We start from the raw sequence: 23,178 nt of genomic DNA on the forward strand, positions 1-23,178 counted from the left end.
CGCACTTGCCTGGTGGGGAGTCTCGTGGTGGTGCTCCTTTACTTTCTTCCGGCAGCGGTGACAGCCTGTGGCCACTAGGCGTCACCGTGCTTTCCGTTGGTGTGGCGTCAGTGCTTCTGAGTGATTGTGCTTCTGCTCAGTCGTCCTTCGGGTGCGTGGAGTTTCTTCACTCCTTGCGCTGTCCTGCGCATCGCAGTGCTGTCCTGGTGGGGCTTACTTGCTGTGGTGTGGCGTTCCTGCACCATCACTTGTCGGTGGCTTGGCGTCTCTCTGACTGTGTGGCGTCATTGCGCCAGTCCTGCGCTCTTGGCATGTTGCTGCGTAGTGCCTTTTGTCCTTACCACTGGGTGGTGCCCTGGCACCGTTCTGGCATGTTTGTATGCCTTACGTTGTCCTGGGATGGGGGGGGGGAGATTGTCCCTTCTTCTGGCCAGCTTTGGTACTGTTCTGTGGTCAATGGCGCAGCCCTTTCTGTGTGGGGGTCGCCACAGTCTGTGCGTCTTGCCTCAGGCTCTGTCCTGTAGTGTATCGGATTGGGGGCGCAGTACATCCTATGGCCACTAGATGGCAAAGAAATACTTTCCAGGCACCGGCAGTCGTCATCCACTGCGTGTATCTCCTCTTAACTGCTGGTGCTGTGGTCCGGTGCAGCTGCGAAGCTGGACGTGGAGTCTCCCTCCGGGCTCGGGACACCACTCTGGATGCATCCACCGGACACCCTCTCACTGGACTGTCAACCGGCTTTTCCAGTCTTCCGGTAAACTCCTCTTGACGGGGCTGCACGGGTAAGAAAGTGGGGGGCGAACGCCGCTCCTGTCAGCTGCGAATGGCTGACTTCTGCCCTCGTGGTGTGTGTGCTTGCACTTACTGGCAGGGGTGGGGGAGCTGCTCCTCTTGACTGCGGGTGAGCTCCTCATTGTGCACTGGCGCCCGGCAGCTCTTCACATGCTGCCGGTCACGCTCTGACTCCTCTGCCCTTTCGCTCTCTCCTCCCCCATGCAGCAACTTCATCACTCACTCGCTGCCGGGGGCGGGAGGTTAGTGCTGCCGCGGTTTCACGCTGCACACTGCTCCTCTTCCTGCGAGGTGGGCACTCGCAGCGTCGGCCTCTCCTGCTGCGCGGGTGGGCTCCGCAGTAGTTCTTACCGGCGGCGCTAGCTGGAGGCCGCCATTTCTTCTGCTCCTACCGCTGCGGACGGGCTCCGCTTTGCCCGCACTTGGTCCGTGGCCTCTTCCCTTCACGCGGGTGGGCTCCGCGTGTCTGGTCGCGCTGGTGGGGCAGTTCAGTTGCGGCCCGACAGTGGCCGGTGCCGGTGGGCTCCGCTCGGCCTCTCACATTAGGGGACACTTCAGGCAGCCCGCGGGTGGGCTCCGCTGGCCCTGCTTCATTCAATGTTGATTTTCGGCCGCATTACGCGCGGCATAGTGTCCTGACTATGCGGGTGGGCTCCGCTTTACATACAGTCATGGGGGGGGGGGGGTCGCTTCAGGCTCATGCGCCCCCCTCCCCCCCAGCTTTCAGAGCGCACGGGCTCACCTTTGGCCTACCGGCCTCTTCCTTGGCAGCGGTCGTGGCGGGTGGGCTCCGCTGGCTTTCCTCGGGTCCGGCCACCGGTGCGGCCGGAGCAGTTGGGCACTGCCAGGTCCGCTTCTCCAGCGCTGGGGCTCACTTTCGGCCGGCGGGCCTGTTCTACCACGCAGGTGGGCTCTGCGGTGGTCTCCTCTCAACGCAGCTGGGGTCAGTCGCGGCCGACTCGGGTGGGCACCGGTCGGTCCGCTTATCGTCCGGCAGACGTGAGGTGCAGGGTGAGCTCCCGGTCACCTCGTGTGGCATCCAGGCCCGGGGCACGGCACACGTACCGCGGGCCTCACTGCAGGTCGGCGCCGATCCTGTTGGGGGGGGGGCCCTTTCAGCTCTCTCCTCTTCCCCCACGATGTTTACCATTCAGCTGGCACGCATGGCATTGCGTTACCGCCTCGTCGCCATTGTAGGGTTTGGTGAGGGCGCTAGGCACTCATTCTGTAGATAGATAAATGAGACATGGACACAGTGGTAGGGGGATAGATAATGGGCCAAGAGCACGTGCGCTCAGCCCTTTTTATTAGCCAGGGTCATCTGACCTGTGACGCCTGGTGGTGGGTGGGTGTTAGGTGTGAGGTTACAGAAAGACTCAGACACTAGACCGTGTCTTACATTATTACAATTAGTACCAGATTAAAACCCAAATACAGCAATAAGCAACACAAACCAGTCAAACTTTGCAAAAAGCCTTTCATTGCGCAGCAACACATAGCTTCTGTGTTATTAACTTTTTAACCGTTTAAACTAGGAACAATTTTTTGTTGTTGTTAAAATCTGTGGATTATGCAGCAGATGATGAAATATGTGGCAAATGCAGCAAATCTATAATTTTGCGAAAATTGCTGTTGCCGCATAATTCCAGTTGCCCTGACAATTGGCTTTGCCAGAGCTTGTTGAAACCAGTTTCGAGTCTCGGAAGGCTCAACATCATGTGATTCTGGGGCAAAGCACTTAATCTTGTCTAAAAACATGAAGAGCTCCATCGTTTTTACCTTCGAATTGAGCTCGCACTATATGATAAACCTGCAAAAAAATATACACTACAACAAATAGAGCTTTTGAAAGTCCAATTCTGCACCAAAAAAATGGAAAAGGATACTCGGTAAGAACTTCGATAGAAGAAATTTGGAGGTCTCCTATTTTAAGAATAATGCCAAGGTTTCAAGCCTTTATTAGCAATTTTCAAAACAAATTAAATCTAACAAAGTTGTAGACTTTTCAGTAGTTGTTGCGTCGACGGAGGGACCAACTCGGCATTCAAAGATGGCCGACTGCAATACAATTTGATGCGGTTCCCATCTCACTATCCGTGCCACCAGTAGCCGTTTCAAGTACAGCAATTTAGTGAGCACTAATAGTTCAATTCAAAGAATACTACCGACAGCCATTTATTACTATGGACCTAAGCCGTGATCCTCAAAATCTTGTAAAATAACTGCCAAAGACACCTGGGTAATTATATTGAACGCGAAGATTCATGCACATACATTCATTCTCAATTTGTTACCAACAGCTGTAATTTAAGTTCGTGCGTCATCATCTCCCGCTGCAAGAAAACAATCAATATTTTGTTCTAAATGCACGTATAAAATACCAAAAATGTAATTCTTATCTGTACGGATCTCTGAACGAATCGTAATGATTCGGCGATTGACTAAACATACTCCATTTCGAGGTGCGGGGCCTTGTATTCTTCCTTCGATTACTGTACAGCAGTTCATCCAATTTACCACCAGAGGCGCTGTCTCCGCGGTTTATGTCGAAGATTGGGAGCTCCGATTTAGGTAGGTGACAGGTGGTGGTTGCAGAGCTACCGGAGTTTAAATTGTATTGCGTTTCAACCTCTGACGAAGCTTTTATTTGCCAATTTTTGTGAAGGACGGTGTATAGCTGCAGAGGTGACAGAGAGCAGTTCGTCAGGGTCAGAGAACCGAGCTAAGATGCATATGTGAGAACGAACCCTCACCCACAGCTTATGAGAACGATCCCTCCCCCACAGTTTATTTGTGTTTATACGGGGCCACCCAATTTCTTCCGCGCTTCAACGCCTTGTCGGGATTAGTAAACGTTATTTAAATATAATTACAATCTGCTTATTAACAGGTAGTAATGCTTTAGATTCGTGCGTATGCGAACTACGAATATATATTAGAAGTGGGTGAGCCTGAAAATGAATAGGTAGAGTCAAGCCGAGCCGAACCATGCTCTAAGAGCCCTTGCACGAGCCGAGCCACGAAAACGTTTAGCTTGTAAATCATTCAACAAACCTCTTTCAAAAATTGAATTCGCAGGAGGGTATCGCTTTAATACATTAGCTGGCATCAGTGCAGCGAGTGGCAATGATTAGAATTGAGTTTTTAAAGCTAAATTTAGGAACACCCCCCTTCTGCTCTTACTAGGTCCCATTAGGGAACCATCATGTTAGGTATCATGTGTACTATATTTAGCTTAGGGTATTATTATAAATGGTGCAACATTTTAGTCCATCGGGAGCTCCACCCCAGCGCCTTGAGACCCTCACGGGTGAGTAGTGCGCTTTATAACCCCTGATTGATTGATTGATTTAACCAAGTACAAGAAAGCATTTTTTTTCAGTGCACCCCCTGAACTGATATATCTCAAGTAAATAGCTAGGATCTCAAATGTGGATCAAGCGATGAAGCTGTGACTGATCACTTTTTTTCTTGTTCCCTTCAAATTGCATATCAAAATGGAATACAATTTATTAAACTATTCTAGTTTATCAAGGAATAGGAATCTAGTTATATGTCTTAAAAGTACAAGAATATTAAATCACCCGATAAACCTGGTAACAGAAAACTCTTTTTCATAACATATACAAGAACAACCATGCAGACACCTCTCTTTTGTGTTCACCCTAAGTGGTTTTACATACTAGTATCCATTTTGCTTAATCAGCATTTGTCCTCGGATTTTACCTTGCACCTGTAAGGAATAAATAAGCCTACTGTTTCTATTGATGACAGTTTCAAGTCTAAAAATGTGCATTAATGTGCCATATGTTTAAAATGACCTATGTATGCTCAAATGTTACATACCAAGTCTTGGAAATCTGTTTAGACGCATAAAAAAGTACATAAATTACTTTGTGCTTGTGTAAGCCATTGAAGCGCCATATTAAAATGCCAAAGCTGGAAAGGCCCCCATGAACCATTTTGGAAGTGCTGGAATAGATTTAAACAGTACACTTGCTTAGTACCTGTTGAGTTCCATGAACCTGGTGTCACCGCCCTTTGATCTAATGGACAGGAAGAGGCATAAAAAGTCATTTAAGATATAATGTGCCATATGCGTGTGAGTTCCAAGGACTGAATTTCAACTCTCTTAACCATTGTTGGTTTCATGGTCCTAATTTTAAATCACATTCTGTGACCAGGAAGGGGCACGGGTGACCAATTTCACTTTCTGCAGCCTTGATATTACTAATTCCGAATATTTTAATAATCAGCTCATTAACTGTAGGTCTACCCCTAATTGCTGCCTTAATTTTCCTTACCCTGATTCAGTTTAAGCTTAGCCGTAGAACCTTTTTCCTAATCCTCAAAAAGATAGTACAATTTTTCCAGGATTCAAGTATTTTGAGAGGTAGCAGCAAACACTTATTAGGCTCATAAAGTTTGTTTCATATTTAGCACTAAAGGTTATATGAATCGTAGAGTAATCTTGCTGCTCTTTCCAGATCAGGTGTTTAGGAACTCCGGCGGTGCACTCCTCAGTCTGAAGAAGTACTTGCTGAATTGCGTATCTGCTTAGGTTGTTAGTGTAACCATGCCAAATTCCAATTTAAGTTGACAGACTGGTGTGCTTTTTGATAAACCAAACGCTGTCCTTATAGGGCTGGTATAGATTTTCTCCAGGTCTCCATGAAGCTTAGAGGCCCAGGTTGGAGACCCATATAAAATATCGTTCTAAATACATTTGGCTGTAAATACATCTGGCATACTAGTGACTCTGGGACTGTTTAAGCTTTATTAATTTCCTCAGTTGGTTTTGCAGATGGCAAGTACAAGTGATCATCGCTTTGAGCTCGTTTTTGAAAGTTTGTTTGGAGTCAAAGTTAGTTTGGCGTCGAACCATACTCCCAAGTAGAAGTATGTGTCTGTAGTGAATATCTTATTGTCACTTATCGTAGAATAACCAAATTTCATACTTTTTTTGTGGCAGATTTTGCTTTAGTTAATTCACTTTATTGTATTGCTGGAGACGGTTTAGGACTTTTGAAGGCCTATTGCTGTTTGGTCCAGCAGTAACTTGTCTGCATACTGCAGGAGAGCCACATTTTAAACCCCTACTTTTAGGGAGAAATGTTTATAAATTGACCATGGTGGTAACAAGTCAGCAGTGTATAGATTGAAAAACACAGGTAGCAACACACAGCCCTGTTTCAAACACCGATTAGTTTGCATTTTTTTTGGAGATCGTTGAACCAATGCTCAATTTTACCCTGTCCCAAGTGTCAGTGTTTAAGAGTCTAATTGCAATAGAAAGTTGTTCTGGTATGTTTAAGGCTTTCTTCAGCTTTGTCCATAGTGTACCCCGGTTGACTTTTTTATAAGCTGCACTTTAGCCTAAGAAGCACACACAAAGTGACGATTTATGGCCCACAGCCTTATTTGCTAAGTCAAGTCAAGTCAAAAATTTGTATAGCGCGCTACATACCCCGAGGGTCTCAAGGCGTTTGAAGAAGGGTGGGAAATTATTTGTCAAATATCCACGTTTTAAGTTGTTTTCTAAATGCTAGGTGGTTCTGAGTGAGGCGAAGGTGAGTGGGAAGTGAGTTCCAAGTTTTTGCTGCCAGGTAGGAGAAGGATCTACCTCCCATGGTAGTTTTGTTGATGCGAGGTACAGTGGCAAGGGCTTGGTTGGAGGATCGTAGCTGGCGGGAGGGGGTGTAGAAGGACAGTCGTGTGTTGAGGCATTCGGGTCCGATTCCGTAGAGTGCTTTGTGTGCGTGGAATAGGAGCCGGAAAGTAATCCTCTTATTGATAGGGAGCCAGTGGAGGTTTTTCAGGTGACCAGAGATGTGTTCTTTACGCGGGATGTTTAGTATGAGCCTGGCTGAAGCGTTCTGGATGCGTTGGAGTTTTTTCTGGAGTTTTGCGGTGGTACCGGCGTATAGGGTGTTTCCGTAGTCCAGGCGGCTCGTGACCAGTGCGTGGGTGACCGTTTTTCTAGTTTCGGTGGGGATCCAACTAAATGTTTTTTTGAGCATGCGAAGAATGTTGAAACAAGATGAAGAGACGGCGTTGACTTGTCTGTTCATCGAGAGGGAGGAATCCAGGATGACGCCTAGGTTCCGTGCGTGGTCTGTCGGGATGGGTGCTTTTCCAAGGGCCTCAGGCCACCAAGAGTCATCCCAGGCGGAGGGGGAGGTGCCTAGAATGAGGACTTCTGTTTTGTCTGAGTTCAGTTTCAGACGGCTGTGTTTCATCCAGTCGGCTACTTCTTTCATTCCTTCATGCAGGTTGGTTTTGGCAGTGTTAGGGTCTCTGGTGAGAGATAGGATCAGTTGAGTGTCGTCGGCGTAGGAGATGATGTTGAGGTTGTGTTGGCGTGCGATGGTCGCGAGGGGGCTCATGTATACGTTGAAGAGGGTGGGGCTGAGTGAGGATCCTTGTGGTACGCCGCAGATGACTTTCGTGGCCTCTGATTTGAATGGTGGGAGGCGGACTCTCTGGGTTCTTTAGGCAAGGAACGAGGTGATCCAGTCCAGTGCTTTTCCTTGGATTCCGATGTTTCTGAGGCGTTGTAGTAGGGTGCTGTGACAGACTGTGTCGAAGGCTGCGGAGAGGTCGAGGAGGATGAGGGCGACTGTGTCTCCATTGTCCAGTAGAGTTCGAATGTCGTCTGTTGCTGCGATGAGGGCGGTTTCAGTGCTGTGCTTGGCTCGGAAGCCGGATTGTGAGGAGTCGAGGGATTTGTTGGTTTCGAGGAATGCGGCGAGCTGGTTGTTGACCGCTTTTTCGATAACTTTGGCCGGGAATGGAAGGAGCGAGATGGGCCGGTAGTTTTTGAGTTCGGTGGGGTCAGCTGTGGGTTTCTTCAGGAGGGCGCTGAGTTCGGCATGTTTCCAGCTTTCCGGGAAGGTTGCGGAGTTGAGGGAGCAGTTGATGACGTCTCGGAGGTGAGGTGCTATGATGGAGTCTGCTTTGTTGAAGATGTGGTGAGGGCATGGGTCTGTGGGGGATCCTGAGTGGATAGAGTTCATCAGACGGATGGTGTCCTCAGTGGAGATTGGCTTCCAGTCATTGAGGATGTTCAAGGGGGGTGGGGGTCCTGCAGAGGGTTGGGTGGGTTGGTCTTCGGGTCAGTTGTCGAAGCTGTTGTGGATGTCTGCAATTTTGTTGTGGAAGAATGAGGCTAGGGAGTCGCAGAGGGCTTGAGAGGGGGTGATGTCGTTGGAGTTGGCTGAGGGGTTGGTAAATTCCTTGACGATGTTGAATAATTCCTTGCTGTTGTGGGCGTTGTTATCTAGTCGGTCCTTGAAGGCGGCTTTCTTGGCATTCCGGATCAGTTGGTGGTGTATGCGGGTGGCGTTTTTGAAGGCGTCCTTGGAGCTGGTGGATGGGTCTTTTTTCCAGGCCTTCTCGAGGCAGCGACCGAGTTTCTTGGATTTCTAAGATCATCGTTGAACCAGGAGGCCTTCTTGCTGCCTAGTGTGATTTGTCGTTTTTTCAGTGGTGCTAGGGTGTCGGCGCTGTTGGATAACCATTGGGTGAGGTTGGTGGCTGCTTGGTCGGGGTTTGAGGAGTGGGCTGGGGGGTTTAGAAGAAGCGATGAGGAGATCTGGTCGATGGTGATTTTGTTCCAGTTTCTTTGCAGGGTAGGTTGGGGGTGGTTGTTGGATGTGGACTTGTTGTAGGTAAAGTGAACGCAGCTGTGGTCAGTCCAAAGGAGAGCTGTGGTGTGGCTGAAGGCGACATGTTTGCTGGAGGTGAAGATAGGGTCGAGTGTGTGACCTGCGATGTGGGTGGGGGTAGTGACAAGTTGTTGAAGTCCGAGGTTGGCGAGGTTGTCCAAAAGGGTGGTGGTGTTGCGGTCGTTGTTCTTTTCAAGGTGAAAGTTGAGGTCTCCCAAAAGGATGTAGTCCTCAGAGGGGAGCGCGTGTGGAGTGATGAAGTCCGTGATGTCTTCACTAAATTGTGCGCAGGGTCCTGGTGGCCTGTAAAGGAGGGTGCCTCTGAGTGTGGTCTTGGGGTCGATGTGGATCTGGAAGTGAAGGTGTTCAGTGTTGGCGAGATTGGCGTCTGAGCTGGTTGAGATGCGGATGGAGTTCTTATGGACGATAGCGATGCCTCCTCCTGTGTGGCCGGAACGGTCCTTGCGGATGATCTTGTATCCTTCCGGGATGGCAATGGTGATGTCTGGGGCTGAAGAGGCATTCATCCACGTTTCTGTTAGGAAAGCGACGTCTGGTGATATGGTGTCTAGTAGATTCCAGAGGTCGATGGTGTGCCTGTGGACCGAGCGGGTGTTGAGCAGGATGCATTGTAGTTGGTTGGGGTCGGATATCAGTTGTGTGTTCGTAGATGGAGAGCTGTTTTTGGTGCCGTCGAACTTGCAGGAGTTGCAGGAAAAGGGTCCGTGGGTGTGTCCAGGAGCGGCTTGGACGCAGGTGGGGGAACGGCCGGGGTTAAGGGCTAGGAGGGTGGTGGCATCATAAGTAATGCGGGAGGGGTGGGCATTACGAGGACCAGGGGCTCTGGCGCTGGGCTCGGTCCAGGCGCGTACGGGCGTAGACGGGCTTACCTTTGGCGCACCTTCGGCGTGGCCGTAGCGCGTGGATGCTGCACGTGGGGGCATTGGCCATAAATGGATGGTGGAGGGGGCGGAGCGTGGGAGGGTCAGCAGCTGGGAGGCGGTAGCGGGGAGGAGGGGCGTGCCTGGGAGCAACAACAACAGCAAACAAAATGGAGTTCAAAGGGGAGTATCACAGCCTTTCCTAAAGCCAGCCTGAAAGGTTGGCAGAATGTTAAGTTTGTAAACCCAACCTTACAATTCGACCAGCAGCAATGTAGCAAACGCCATTGCTTCAGTGTTAAGGAGAGCTATCAGTTTACAGTTCCAAGGATTATTTGTGGGGCACTTTCGGGTACATTATTGAGCCCCACCATATGTCTGGAATTATTTCAGTTGCCAGAATTCCTTTGTAGGGGGTTAACAGGGGAGAGCACAAGGTATCTGTATCTTTTGTTAAAACTGACAGCGGAACTACATTCGGGCCGTGTGCACCACAGCTTCTCATAGCAGATACAGTTCTTACTATAATCCAATTTAAAAATGCCAGTGATAGGTTGGTATCGTGTAATTGATCCTTCCTCAGCTGGTGGACCTCGGTTGCCTTCGTTCTAGGGACTTCCTCATTAAGATTAGTGAGTATGGGACTGACAGTGGGGCATCCTGGTGATTCTTTAAGTCTTGTTCATAATAAAGTTGTAGTAGGGCAAGAAAACACCTTGATATTATTTGTTGCAATTTGGAAAAGTTTTAGTTTGTTTATGAGTCTCCAGAATGTCATGTTGTCCAGTGTGTGGGTCCATTTACTATTGCTATACCATATCCTAGCCTCGAGCACTGTCTTCTCTTCTCAACATTTTACTCTATATTTGTGCTTTAGTTCTTTCTTGATGGTTGGGTTGCCAGTTGCTTGACCATATTTTTTAATTTAGTTTTATTATTTCTTTTCTCAGTGTTCTTAATTCCTCTGTGTACCATGTAAGTTCTCTTCTAATCACAGAGGGGGAGGTGGAAAGGATGATCCCTTCAGTTTCCAGGATACATTTTCTAATCAAAGGAGAAAGGATCACTCGTCCTGCACAACCTTAGGTATGCAGGAGGAACGGGGGAAGTCCCAGATAAAAGACCCTCATGCACGTGATGGGTATGGTGGTTTTCGCGCGGTATATCTTGGTTCTCCGCTGTCTAATCACATGTGTGCATAATCATCAGGTCGATCAGGTTATGCAGCCTCCACCAGGAGGTTCTTACCCAAGGTTGAAACAGTAGTGAGCCAGTGATAAAGGATCTTAAAAAGGCCCGCAAAACCAGATAGGAAAATTTTATTAAGTCTGGGTTCGGGTCTGGTCAACGTCGATGGGCAGTACATTTGCCCCGAGCGTGGCGGGACTTTATGTCAGCACCTTTGAGGACGACCTACACATTCTAAATGCGAATAACAATCCTTATCGTCATCATATACTGTTCTGGAAACGGTATATTGATGACATGTTTGTAATCTGGCAAGGAGACCAAAGCAGCTTGTTGGAATTCCACACCTGGCTCAACCTAAGAGATGAATGCTTGAAGTTCACCTATTGTGCGGACCGTAAAAGCATTGACTTTCTAGACATAACCATCTACGCCGAGACTGGCACCCTCAAGACTCAAACTTTCTTCAAAACCACTGCTAAGAATAGCCTTCGCTCCTACAAGAGTTTCCACCCCCGGCCCCTGAGGGAGAATTTACCATACAGCCAATTCCTCAGATTAAGGCGCAATTGCAGCAACACCACTGAGTACAAGTAACAAGCTAACGATCTTTGTAAAAAACTGGAAGCCCGAGATTATCCAAGGAAGGTAATAAACAAATGCAAGAAACGTGCCAGAAATCAGAATAGAGGCCCTCCTTGAGTCTGTACCAAAACCACCCTCCGAGGAAGTCCTAACATGTGTAACCACATACAGCCCAATGACTAACAACATCAAAAAGATTATAAATAAGAACTGGAGCATTCTAACATCAGGTAACCTCGCGTGGCCAAAACCAAGGTTTGCAAATAAAAGGAGTCGAAATCTAAAAGATATCCTAGTCCACACAAGACCGGCCCCAAAAGTAGCCAGGGAGCCCACAAACCCATGGGGTGCCCCTCAAGTGACCGTATGAATCACCTAAAATCGACTGAGACACTGCTAGTACATGCATGCAACACCAACCTCTGAGCATGCTATAGCCCTCTGCATGAGTGTGGAGTGTGAGAAGAGAGAGTTGACATTGCCATATCTATTTGCTGGTTCATGAAGTATTGCCATTTTTTAGTTGTTGAAAAGTCTATCAAAGAGAGAGCCTTGTAAAGCAGATTTCTGCTTTGTACGTGTCCCTCTGTAACCCCCCCCCCCTTGTGTGTTGAAAAGTATTTGTGTTATTTTTCTTACAGGTACATTGAGACCTTTTATCATAAGGAAACAGGTTAATATGCTTTTTTCTATTCACTGAATTTTGAGAGCACATTATTTCCACTTCCCCTTCACGCTATTCACTTAACGGTCCTGATGAATGCCCGTAAGTCCGAATTAAGGCAGACAAGGCAGAAACATGTCGACCAAATTTTAAACCCCCCCCTCACTATTTTTACTTCATCACTCTGAGTGCACCTACTGCTCATAGGAAAGTTTACAAGATGCACTATTTCAGAGTTGACCAGACCCGAACCCAGACTTAATAACATTTTCCTATCTGGTTTTGCAGGCCTTTTTAAGATCCTTTATCACTGGCTCACTACTGTTTCAACCTTGGGTAAGAACCTCCTGGTGAAGGCTGCATAACCTGATCGACCTGATGATTATGCACACACGTGATTAGACAGCGGAAAACCAAGATATACCGCTCGAAAACCACCATGCCCATCACGTGCATGAGGGTCTTGTATCTGGGACTTCCACCGTTCCTCCTGCATACCTAAGGTTGTGCAGGACGAGTGATCCTTTCTCCTTTGATTAGAAAAAGTACCATGTAAGTTCATCCACCCTTTTACAATGCCTGTTCATGAGAATTTTGCAATCTCTTTTGTTCTTGGGCTGATAGTAACCCACCAATGAAGTAATAAAGTTGTCCCAAAATGTAGTTATTGCTGAATCACCATTCGGATTGTTGAATGCAATTAATAGATTTCCCCAGAGAAAGTGTCCAGTGACCGTGCCTATCTTGTGAATGTATATTCCATCTTATTGTGCGCAGGCAAGCATTCTCCTCTTCAGGATCACAGGGAATAGTTGTCACATGTGGATAGTTATTGCTGTAGGTGCAGAGTACTATTTGAAAGACAATAGTCAATTCCAAAAGATGAGTGGTGATGAGTTTATAATTCAACATTTTGGTGGTATTTCTAACTATGTGTCAAGAAGTGGCCATTTGAAAGGTACCAGCCCTCGGTTGAATAATGTTGCCCAGGACTTTTTATTACTTCTACTTATTGGGCGTGTTAGCATGTCCAGGATCATATAATGTTGCTTTTTATTCTTGGGGCTCGCTCTAGCAGACACACTGGCATGAGCACCTGATAAAATAATTTCTTGATCCGGATAAACCCAACTGTTGGCTCCTTAGGTGCTCTGACAGTGTCTCTGGGGTTAATCTCTTTCTTACCGGATTCAGGGGCAATATATATGTTTCAGATGAAGATTCCAGCTTTGTTTCCATTATGAAATGTAATGTGGAGTTACTAGAATGTTCGAGGCAATCTCCATTACCGACCATGTAAAGATAACCATGGGGTGATTTATGTTGCAAGACCACCCTATAATCTTCCATGCTCTGAAAGCCTCACAGCTGATTTTATCTTTGAACTGAAGCTTTTTAGAACCGAATTGTTCTTGGTCCAAGTTACCTGCAGACAAGTGATGGAAAATGTATTTAACCATCTTGTGAGTTCGGTGTCTGTTTTAAGTTCATTTGCGTCTGCCATATTCCACAATAGTATTGTAAGCTGATTGTTATCGTTACATTTCTGCCATAGTTCCTCACCCAGCTAACACTTATAAGTAGTGAAGATAAGTCTCCCTTGGAGCCAATCTCAGCCTTCAAATTCTGTTTTAGGTACTCCAATCTAATGACTGGTTTTCCGCTCAGATCATCTATCCCCCGTCTTCTTTTGAATAATTGTGATGTTCCCTAGCTTGTTGATTTATTGTTGGGCTCCACAAATGCTTTTCAGAATACTTGGTTTGACACTTTTAGTTTTGTGGAATCTTAATTGCACAGGATTTTTAGACTTAACCTCGCGGGCTATTTCAATACCTCATTCTAAAACGATATCTCTTTGGGATTTAATGTGATTTGCTGTTTCTGACTGTACACAGTTTATTTTAGTAATCTCTGGGTGCTCTCAATCTGCCAGATTTTTGTCCTTCATATTTTTTTCCTTCATAAAGGCCACACATTCTATGTCACTAGACACAATGTTGGATAATGCTGGGAATGCTGCAAAGAGTCATAGGAGAGTTTCCCTATTTAGTATGTTGTACAAGCATTCACTAGGGTGTTGTGGTAAGAATAATGCAGTACGAACATTTTTGGACTCTGCCCGATTCTTGCTGTTGGAATCCTAATACCCACTAGATTTCTTTGGATTTGATTTGACAATCTGAGGGTTGATCTGTACCTCACTGCTTTCGATGGGAGGGAATATATCATCTACAGCTGATTGGCCCCTCATTGTGGTGTTTAGGACTGAAACATTTGCCGGGGTGATCGCTGTGGAAGAAGGATTGGTTCCCTTCAAGTTGAGTTTGTTAGGGAGGGATTGATCCTTGTCGATACCAATAGGGGTGAAAGTACCAGTACTTGAAACACTGATACTTGTATTTTCTTTGACCTTCATTGAATTACCAGTAAATAAGGTCTGACACTCCTTAACAGCCTGTTTAAAGTCACATTGTGTTTCAGGATTTTTTCTCGTGTTCTGTGGATTGGTAGATTTAGCCCTTCATGTTGTCACTATATTCTTACAGTAGTTGCAACAATGAATGGCTTTTTTTGTTACTTGTGACTTATTATCCTTCTTGGAGTTGTCTTGCTTGATAAGTTCGGTATCTCCATGATATGCCACATCCATGGTCTTTACAAGTGCGTTATTATTGATTCGAAGATAGGTGGTACTGGATTTGAGGATAAAGATTGGCGCGAAGTTGCACCTTCTGTCTTGGCTGTCTTTGTAACTGATATGTCCAGTTCCTAGTGCTGGGTCATCCGTGGTCTGTAGAAAATAACTTTAATCCATTGTTGTTGACGTAGCACTTGTTTTTTTTTAAAGAGTTTCTTAAGAATTTTTTGTTTTTCCTAAAGAGGATTGGTTGTACTTGATCACCCTACAACATGTGGTCCCTTCCAGGTTGTTATCTTCCTGTTCTTACACCGGATGCTCCATTGGCAAACCTTTCCCCTGTTCCCATTGTGATTTTTCATCATGGTGAAGATTTGTTCTTATGAGCGAAGTGGGATGTTCATAAATTTTGCCAAATTCCTATTTGAATAATTTATTATCTCTTCTCCAGATGGAATATTTGTTTGATTGTTTGGGGCCAAATATCACTTTGTTCCAAAGTTCCTTAACAAGTATTATGATAATTTAGTTGCTTCTCTATGTTTGTTACATGTCTCCTGATATCCTTTTCGATCTTCATCCATTCTGATATTACAGTGTGTAATATGCTTGGTTGCCCCCCCAGTTTTTCGATGATATCACTACAGAAACAATCTCTCACTAGTTTCTGCACTGCAGGTATTGGCTGCTGGTATAGCCACCAGCTGTCTGCCGTCTAATTCGTATCATTTGGCTGCGGTTTGGGCATTCATGGTAAGGGATTGCATATTCAAGGCCTCCGCGACCTGGGTCAGTAGTGCTGTACTAGAATTTACGGTCCCTGCTAGAGATCTGATTTTTCCTCAATCCACCGCAGTGATCCTTTTTTACTCTCAGAGCAACCAAAGCTTGCCAAATCCAGATGTCTTAGTGGTGACCAGGCTTATGCCTTGCTTTGATTTCGATTTATGAACTCTCACTATGCTGCTATTTGCAGTTTCAGAGTTCTTCTTTTTTCACTATATCTTCTGTTAATTACACTTGTGCTCTTAGCTGCGTAACGAGAAATGTTATCCTCATTTGGTTTCTCCTTGTTGAGAATTCAGCCATAACAGTATTATTCACCGCCTCCCATTTGTTATCAGACTATGAGCTTTAGGTCCCAACTTGCTTTAGAGTGGCATCTAGGTTTTTGTCTTCATGTGTTTAATGATTTGTTTGGTTGTATTGTCAAATGTCTACCCACTCCATATATTTCTAGTAGGGTGATCTCACCTGGTTGTTGCTGAGACCAGGGTGGTCAGTAACTGATAAATAGGATTGATGATGTACACTTTAGCATGAAATAAGATATTTAAGTATGCTGGGCCCATTTGACTACTGATCGTGATTGGCCAAGAGGGACAGCTTTAGCAATAGGGTCCCCTACACTTAAATTGATCATCTCCTTGCTTACGGATGCATAAGAAATTTCGATCTAGAGGTCCGTAGCAGATTGTCCTGAAATGTTTGCAATATCTCCAGATTTAATTCAGAGCCATGTCCATAAGACCTCTTTTGCTCTCTATTTTCTTACCCAGTGGTGGTTTTGATGTTAGACAGTGCTTCCATATTGAGCTGGAGAGATGAGGTAAGTGCACTTAGAGATGTCATTCCCTGCTAGAGATAGATTGGCTCACATTGATTAACTGAGGAGTACATTTGTCAGTTTCCACTTCGCTGTGAAGTTGCTTTCTCAAATGCCGGATTGCTCTTACTTGGCAGTTTGCTCTTGCTGATGTGGACACTGCGCTTTTCTAGTAGCTTTTACGGGATGCTTTACACCCCAGGCTCTGCGTGATGCCTGGTCAGACTTTAGGAGCTTTGTTCTTGCTCTGTTTTGCTGCATCTTGACTGCTTAGGCTGTTCACCACCTGGATATGTATGGACTCGATTGCAAGGATCCAGAGCTTGACTCTTACTGGGATAGAGTCCCTCCTTATTGGTGGTAGGAATGGTGAGATATTGGAAAAATGCTAGAGTGCTTTTGCCACAAGCTGCACCCAGGGCACCAGTTGACCACAGGGACTCGGTGAGCACTCACCTCCAAACTAAACCACCATGCAACTAACAGGGGCCACAACCCCCACCACGCTACCTTAACCCCAGTGGATGTCCAGACTCAAAAGACGCCTGTGTGTCTACGACTCTGGGAGAGAGCTGTGCCATGGGGCTGATGGGGGCTGGGCGAAGTGATGCAGCAGTCACTGCTGCTGGGGGAGAGAAAATGGACTGATCAGTGCCACTCAACAAAGAGAGGTAGGTGAAGAAAACTGCACTGGCTGCGGCACAAACCGTAAAGTCAGATGTGGCCTTAAGCAGTCTCAGCCCCTCAACAAACCAGCTCTGGACTCCATAGATAAGGTGCTTAGCTAAGCCTCACAACAGCTGTGTCCTTCTCTCAGTCACTTCTCCTGTGTTCCGCTCACGTGATCCCCACCTGAGAGCCGAATTGTACAGGCCTCGTGCAGTGTTTGACTGCCTTCACTCAGCTACTTATTCAAGCAAGTCAGTAATGTGTCAGAGCCAGATAGATTAATGCAGTGGTAGAAGAGGCAGCACTCTTAAAATTTCTGTAGCCAAAAAAGTAATATTAATAAATTTTCCCACGTTCACTTAGCTAAGCAGACAAACTGGACAATTTGTTTGTATTTTGACTTCACAATTGGAAAAAGAGTGCTGAGAGTGGAATGGAGAAGGAGATCTATATGGTGACAAAGTTGTCGACAACATCAGAAGATCAGTGTTGTAAATCTGAGCTTCTCAGGTGTAGAAAAATCTACCCGCCCACTTCCTATGGCTTGTCAAATTTGATCAGGGCGCATTCTTTTTAGGGCCTACTGGTACTTTCTGGCGAGAACGCTTAAGCTGGCAAAGAAAGGTGTTCTGTTCATACAGAAAGTGAATTAGCAATAAAAGGTCATTCCATCTTGTTTTTATCTTGTTACATTCGCTGTGCTTTCAAAGATATAGGTCACATGTCAGTTTATGTCTTCTTACAACTTGCTGTTTATTTTATCTTTCTCCTACTGCAAATAATTAGCAGTTAGGAAAGCACATTTGTTTGTGATTCTGTCGAGTGATGGAACCAAAGATGCTAATAGGTTCAAAACAACCCAGAACACTTTACTTGGTGGTGTGCACATGATGAATATTTGCTGAAATCCTATTTCCACAGAATATCATTTGTACGCAGTATAGTTTTATTTTTAAAACTGCTGTCTGTAAATGACAGTACTCTACCATCAATGTTCTCTCTAATTTTTTTCCCTCTGTGTGCGGCAGTGTCGGGTCTCTGTGCGCTGCAGCCATGGCTATGTGCGCCAGGAACCAGTTCAGCTCCAAACATCACTCCAAACCTTTGATTAAAAAAGTGAAAAGACGGTGCATTTCCACAAATACAGCACCACGTGAAGGGTCTTTAGGCAGGTTTGCAATTTGGATACACATGCCATGACATGAATTGGTGACACAGGCAAGCACACTTTAAGTTTAGAAAAGCACAAGACTCCAATGGTGGTACTATCATACGATTTTACTGCTGTAGGTGTAATGTTACTTGTTGTATTATAAATCTGGATGCAGAGACAAAAAGATGCAGCAAAATACCAATTTCCACTCTTGCCTGTCTCTGCTTTTTCCTTTTGTGCCTGTTTTCCTGTCTTTCTCTTCCTTCTTCTTTTCAGTTGGTGTGTTTCTCTCTCTCTTGTTGGCAGTCAGTACGAGATGAAGAAAAATAAATGCCAGTCCCCAAAAAACAAGTGAGGTTGAGACCACCGGCTCAAATGAACCACTGGGCACATGTAACGAAGAAAAACGTGTAAAATGTAATGGGTATTATCATCTTCCTTTAAAGACAGTGAAGGGTTGTAGTGACAGGATAGTAAATTACGGAGCCCCAAGGAGTAGTTTGCACGTCACCTAAATCCTGCGATGGCTTTGTAGCACCACAAGACAAAATGGATATAAATCTGTAGTTTCCATTGGTTGAAATGTTTAAAAGTGTGACATTCAAATGGATTGTTAATGCCCCCAGAAAACACATGGTATGTCAGGTGGCTAGCCTGTTTTACTATGGCATGAAACTGATGTGGTATCAAACGTACATCAAAAGCAGTAAGTTGCAAACTATTGGTAGTTAACAGTGGCAAAAAAAAACAATGAATTTCTTTCGGTTAATCATTATGTGGAGATTGTGTATTTTTTCATTTTTAAATTGCTGTTTTAAATGCATATTTAGCTAGCTGGAGGGGAGATTTGATGCCGGCTTCCTGCAGTGTTAAACAACAGACACCCAGTGTAGGAGAGTAGGGTCTGCAATCCTATGATCACCCCAGATTTTTGCTTTTTGCTTCACTGGTTTACGACTTCTCTGGCTGTGGGCCTGCTAATCAGACCCACAGCCTTGCTGTTCTCTCACTAAATTGACACGTGTACCCTAGGTGCATTTACCAATTGGTACTGGGCCACCTTATCAGACCCTGTAACTCAGGGCATAGGTGTACCCAGGGCCTTGAAAAACACCAAAAGAGAAGACCAGGTCAAAGGTGGTGTCCTGTCCAGTATAGTGTGCAGAAATCACACGGGCACACATGTGTAAAAGAGATAGAGAGTCTTTACTGGGCTAAAGGAGTCCCATCAGACCACCCATTATGGCGGCATTTCATCATATGGGGATTAGTGGTTGTACCAGGCATCACCTGGATCAACTCATGACCGTGCATGAGTGGAACCGACAAATATAGCCACAGTAATGCTCAAAAGAATTATATAGAAAGTCGTGCAGTGCTATTGAAAATGTGCTAACTAAAATTGACTACCCAGATTGCTAACCGTGATTAGTCTGGGTGTCAAGATTAAAAACACGCCTAGTAGTGAGTGAATAAGACTACCATGTGGCGATGTGCAAGTGGTCGACTAGTTTCAGCTAACAGGAGTATTGCTCCAGCTTTCATCAGGACCGAAAAAAATCGTATATGAAAAGCTACTGCAACACAAGTAGGGGGGTATATACACACATGTGAGAAAAAATATGTTGTAACAATAACATGTAGTATACTCAAGGAAGTCATGTCTCCCCATTTACAACTTGGAACCCCAGTGTCCACTGCTCACAGGAAAAGATCTTCTTCCTGTCAAAACAAAGAAAAAATACATTGTATTCATTCACACAAATGAAACCATATGACGCCACACACAACACCCAGACAGGGAACACCTACAGAAGCAATTTGCGTTCTGCCCAACCTATAAGCATATTAGCTTCATCACTAGGAGGCATTTCCTCAAAGTGAAACTCACCCAGCTTTGTGTGGGTGAAGACCTCACCTCGCCCGGCAACTGCTCGGGAAATGGAGGCCCCGCTCTGGTGTGCAAAAGAAAAAGACACATATTAGCACACATACCTTATGTGTCCAGCCGAATCGCTTTGCACACACTAACCCAGTAAAAGTGTGACAGACTCATATCCAACCCGTCAAGGAAGCTCCCTCCGTCGCTCTCCCACCTACAGTGTTTGGTAGCATAAAACCCTAAGGGCAGGACTTTGCCTACCAAGTTTTAAACAGTATAAAGGACTGGAAATCTGTAGTACATGGTTGCCTTAAGAGGGAAAACTGAAGGCAGAGTAGTGCCATCAGCCAACAACTGTCCACCAATAGTCAATACTGTATGTGGCTCGAGGTACTGTGTTATATGCTGGTGGAAGCACAAGGTCCAAAGACTCTGACTCAATGGTATTACAAGCGCCAGGCTCAATGGTATTACAAGCGCCAGGCTGGAATGCTCCATAAGAACACTGAGAGACCAGTATGCCAATATTGCTGTTCACCAATAGTCAATACTTTATGTGGCACAAGGTACTGTATTATATGCTGGTGGAAGCACAAGGTCCAAAGACTCTCACTCAATGGTATTATAAGCGCCAGGCTCAATGGTATTACAAGCGCCAGGCTGGAATGCTCCATAAGAACACTGAGAGACCACTATGCCAATATTGCTAAGGATAATGTGAAACACCACTCGCTATCGATACTGTTCTTTAAAAAGAAAGAAAGCGCTGCAATATATGGTAGTTCTTTAAGCTTACCTATCCGTCGGTACCTCGCATCAAAATCCGAGCGGAAGGGGAGGCACCCATAGGTCAGACCGGTTCGTTTTTAAATTGTAGCTGAATCACTCGTCAGCCAGTCAAGACATGGAACGTGGCCATGTGATCAAAAACCGGTTCTCTTAAGAAACGCCTATAAGTGAGAAGGATACTCACTGTTATGGGCAAAAGCGGACTAATTGAGAGCCCTTAACGCGAGTGCTGGCACTGATCTGTTCGCGCATGCGCGGGAGTGCCAAACAAAACACTATTATCTCGCGCATGCGCGAGACCTAATGAATACATCCGTGGTTGTCATAAAGGATCGAATTATAGAGCACAAAGATTGCATATGGTACAGTAATGCTCGAGATTTATTTTATGCCTATATTCTAAGAGGGAGCACGATTATCCCTCTTTGTTTAATCGATGTGGTATGATCAACAAGCTGTGAAGTGTCACTGTATTCATAAGGGCCTACCAGGGGCTGCAGCATGTATTGTGCCACCCCTGGCTGGCCATCTAAATCTGACACAACTGGCTGCACGACAGCGGGGGCAAGGTGGTGTAAACACCCCTTGCTGTAGATATAGTATACCTATATCTAACCCTAAAATGGACACCCGTATTCCTATCAGTCACTCCTATGGCAGGCCTTGACAATCCTGAAGGCAGAGTGCTTGGAATCGTGTGAGATGGTGCTCTGGCATGAGCTGAGCCCGTTTGCAGCTTGCGGAACCAAGTCCTAATATCTGTTCCATGATAACGCATACCATATACTGTTAAGTGCATTATAATCCTCGCGGTTATATGCCAACTCTGGTATCGCTTTATCAAAACATGTCGAGTAAGGTGTCATACGAATTGGAATACTAACCCCTCACCAATTCTGGCGACGGGGTTAGCATTCCACCCTTCTAGAGGGACACGACATGTATGTAACTGTGAACCCCGGTTAAAGTTAACTCAAGCCTCAGCATCACAAAATGGATGCTGCCACCACAGACACAAGTCTGACCTCCTGCTGCTGGGAGTCCTTCCAGCGATGTAGGCTTGGACAAAGGGTTTCCTGTCAGGGGCGGTTCTAGCACCATCCCAGACAGGGTTTTGTGTATCCTGGGTAGGCAGGGCTTTAGAGGAAGGTGACTGCAAGTGGCACCCCGGTGCTCACTATGCATCTGCCGGCTAGAACCAGTTCCAGGGGCACACTAGCCCCTGAGCTGGGGAAAGTCCGGCATGGGAGAGGGGTGTAACCACCCCCCTTCCTGGTCCCACCCATGGGCAGGACCTAGTCGCGTGCCAGCCCCTTTTCCTAGTATAAAGATAGGAGCGGGCCCCCTTCCAAATTAGATCATCTTTGAATCCTGAAACTACTTTCTACGAAAGGAACTCTCGACTTCTTCTCAAGATTTCTCCCTTGTGACTAAGGAGTAGTCACCCTGCACCCACAGGCACCATCTAAGAACACTGCGGTTTGCTGCTCGTCCTTCCTCCGGAATCCGACCGACCAGCACGACGAGACCCGGCTTCCCTGGCACCTCTGACCTCTACCTACATCGTCAGCTCAGCTGAGATCCGTGGGTGTGACGAGACCTCGAGGGACCGGCCATCTTCCGAACTGCACGACGCTTATCCAGCACGACCGCCGAGGGATCCTCGAATGAGTGCTTTGGGGTTCGAGAAGCCCTAACCCTGAGCAGCTCCAGCACCGAAGTCCAGCCCCCCAGCATCCACCAGATCTGCGTGGGGCCCTTCTGCTCTTTGCTGCTCACCGCGTTGTCCGGCTACTTGCCTGCTGGCTTGTGGCCCTCTTGACGACGCACCACGATGACAACACCGCTGGTCTGGTTGCTCCAGACTGGCCCTTGCTCCCCTCCAACAGAGGAGCACCCCGGACCCTCCTGGTCCACTCCAGACGCCATTTTAAGTCCACCGCGTGGGCTTGCATTTGCCAGGACTTGTTGCCCCAGTCCTGGGTCCAGCGACGTCGACAGCAGATACCATCGTGGGACAGCTCGCACCCCCATCCTGGTCGCCGACAACGCCTCCTGGTCCGTGAGACTGCAGAGCCCAGCGTCGCCCACCCACCTGGTCGAGGTGACTCCATCCGGTGCCATCCTGGTGCCCATCTAATCACTGGCTAGTGATTCAGAACTTGGTCCCCTCTGCTTACAGGTATCCTCCATCACCGATCCAGGCTTGGATCCCTCCGAATCTCTTCACTGGTCGCCTGCCATCAACTTCTTCTTTCAGGCTCCATAGACTGCAACGAGGATTCCCGACGTCTTTCCAGACCTATGCAGCCGCAGCCCCTGGGCTAGGTAACCTCAGCATTTCGGTGCTCCAGCATAGCCTCACTATCCAAGGGTCCAGATCCTTTTTCGTTTCAGCTCTACCTAGTCTGATTCGTCCGATAACACTAACTTTACGAAATCTAGCATCCATAGACTTTGTCCCGCATCCCGCGTGAGAGTGCACACTCTGCACCCGATCTCCCTAGGCCTCCTGCTAGTAATCTGAAGGTTCAGTAGTCCAGTCCTAGCGATCCTAAAGCCTATTAGAGTAGTACTTACCTGCTAGTAATTTCGCATTCCACTTTTGTAGTATATGGTTTTCCGTGCCCCTCGGGCATTTGCGTAACTTGTGCGATT

The 23,178-nt window shown here is 46.5% G+C and overlaps 1 protein-coding gene across 1 annotated transcript in view; it reads left to right on the forward strand.

Annotated features, from left to right (window-relative positions):
- Positions 1-3,344: 3,344 nt before the first annotated feature.
- The window catches only part of SCRN2 (secernin 2), a 203,371-nt gene continuing 183,537 nt past the window's right edge, over positions 3,345-23,178 (forward strand). Inside the window, exon 1 of the mRNA XM_086924298.1 lies at positions 3,345-3,366. The gene's annotated coding sequence lies outside the window, so the exon portion shown is untranslated. The remainder of the gene's footprint in view (positions 3,367-23,178) is intronic.

This window comes from Lissotriton vulgaris, chromosome 5 (assembly GCF_964263255.1).
Source record: "Lissotriton vulgaris chromosome 5, aLisVul1.2, whole genome shotgun sequence".
NCBI classification, from domain to species: Eukaryota; Metazoa; Chordata; class Amphibia; order Caudata; family Salamandridae; genus Lissotriton; species Lissotriton vulgaris.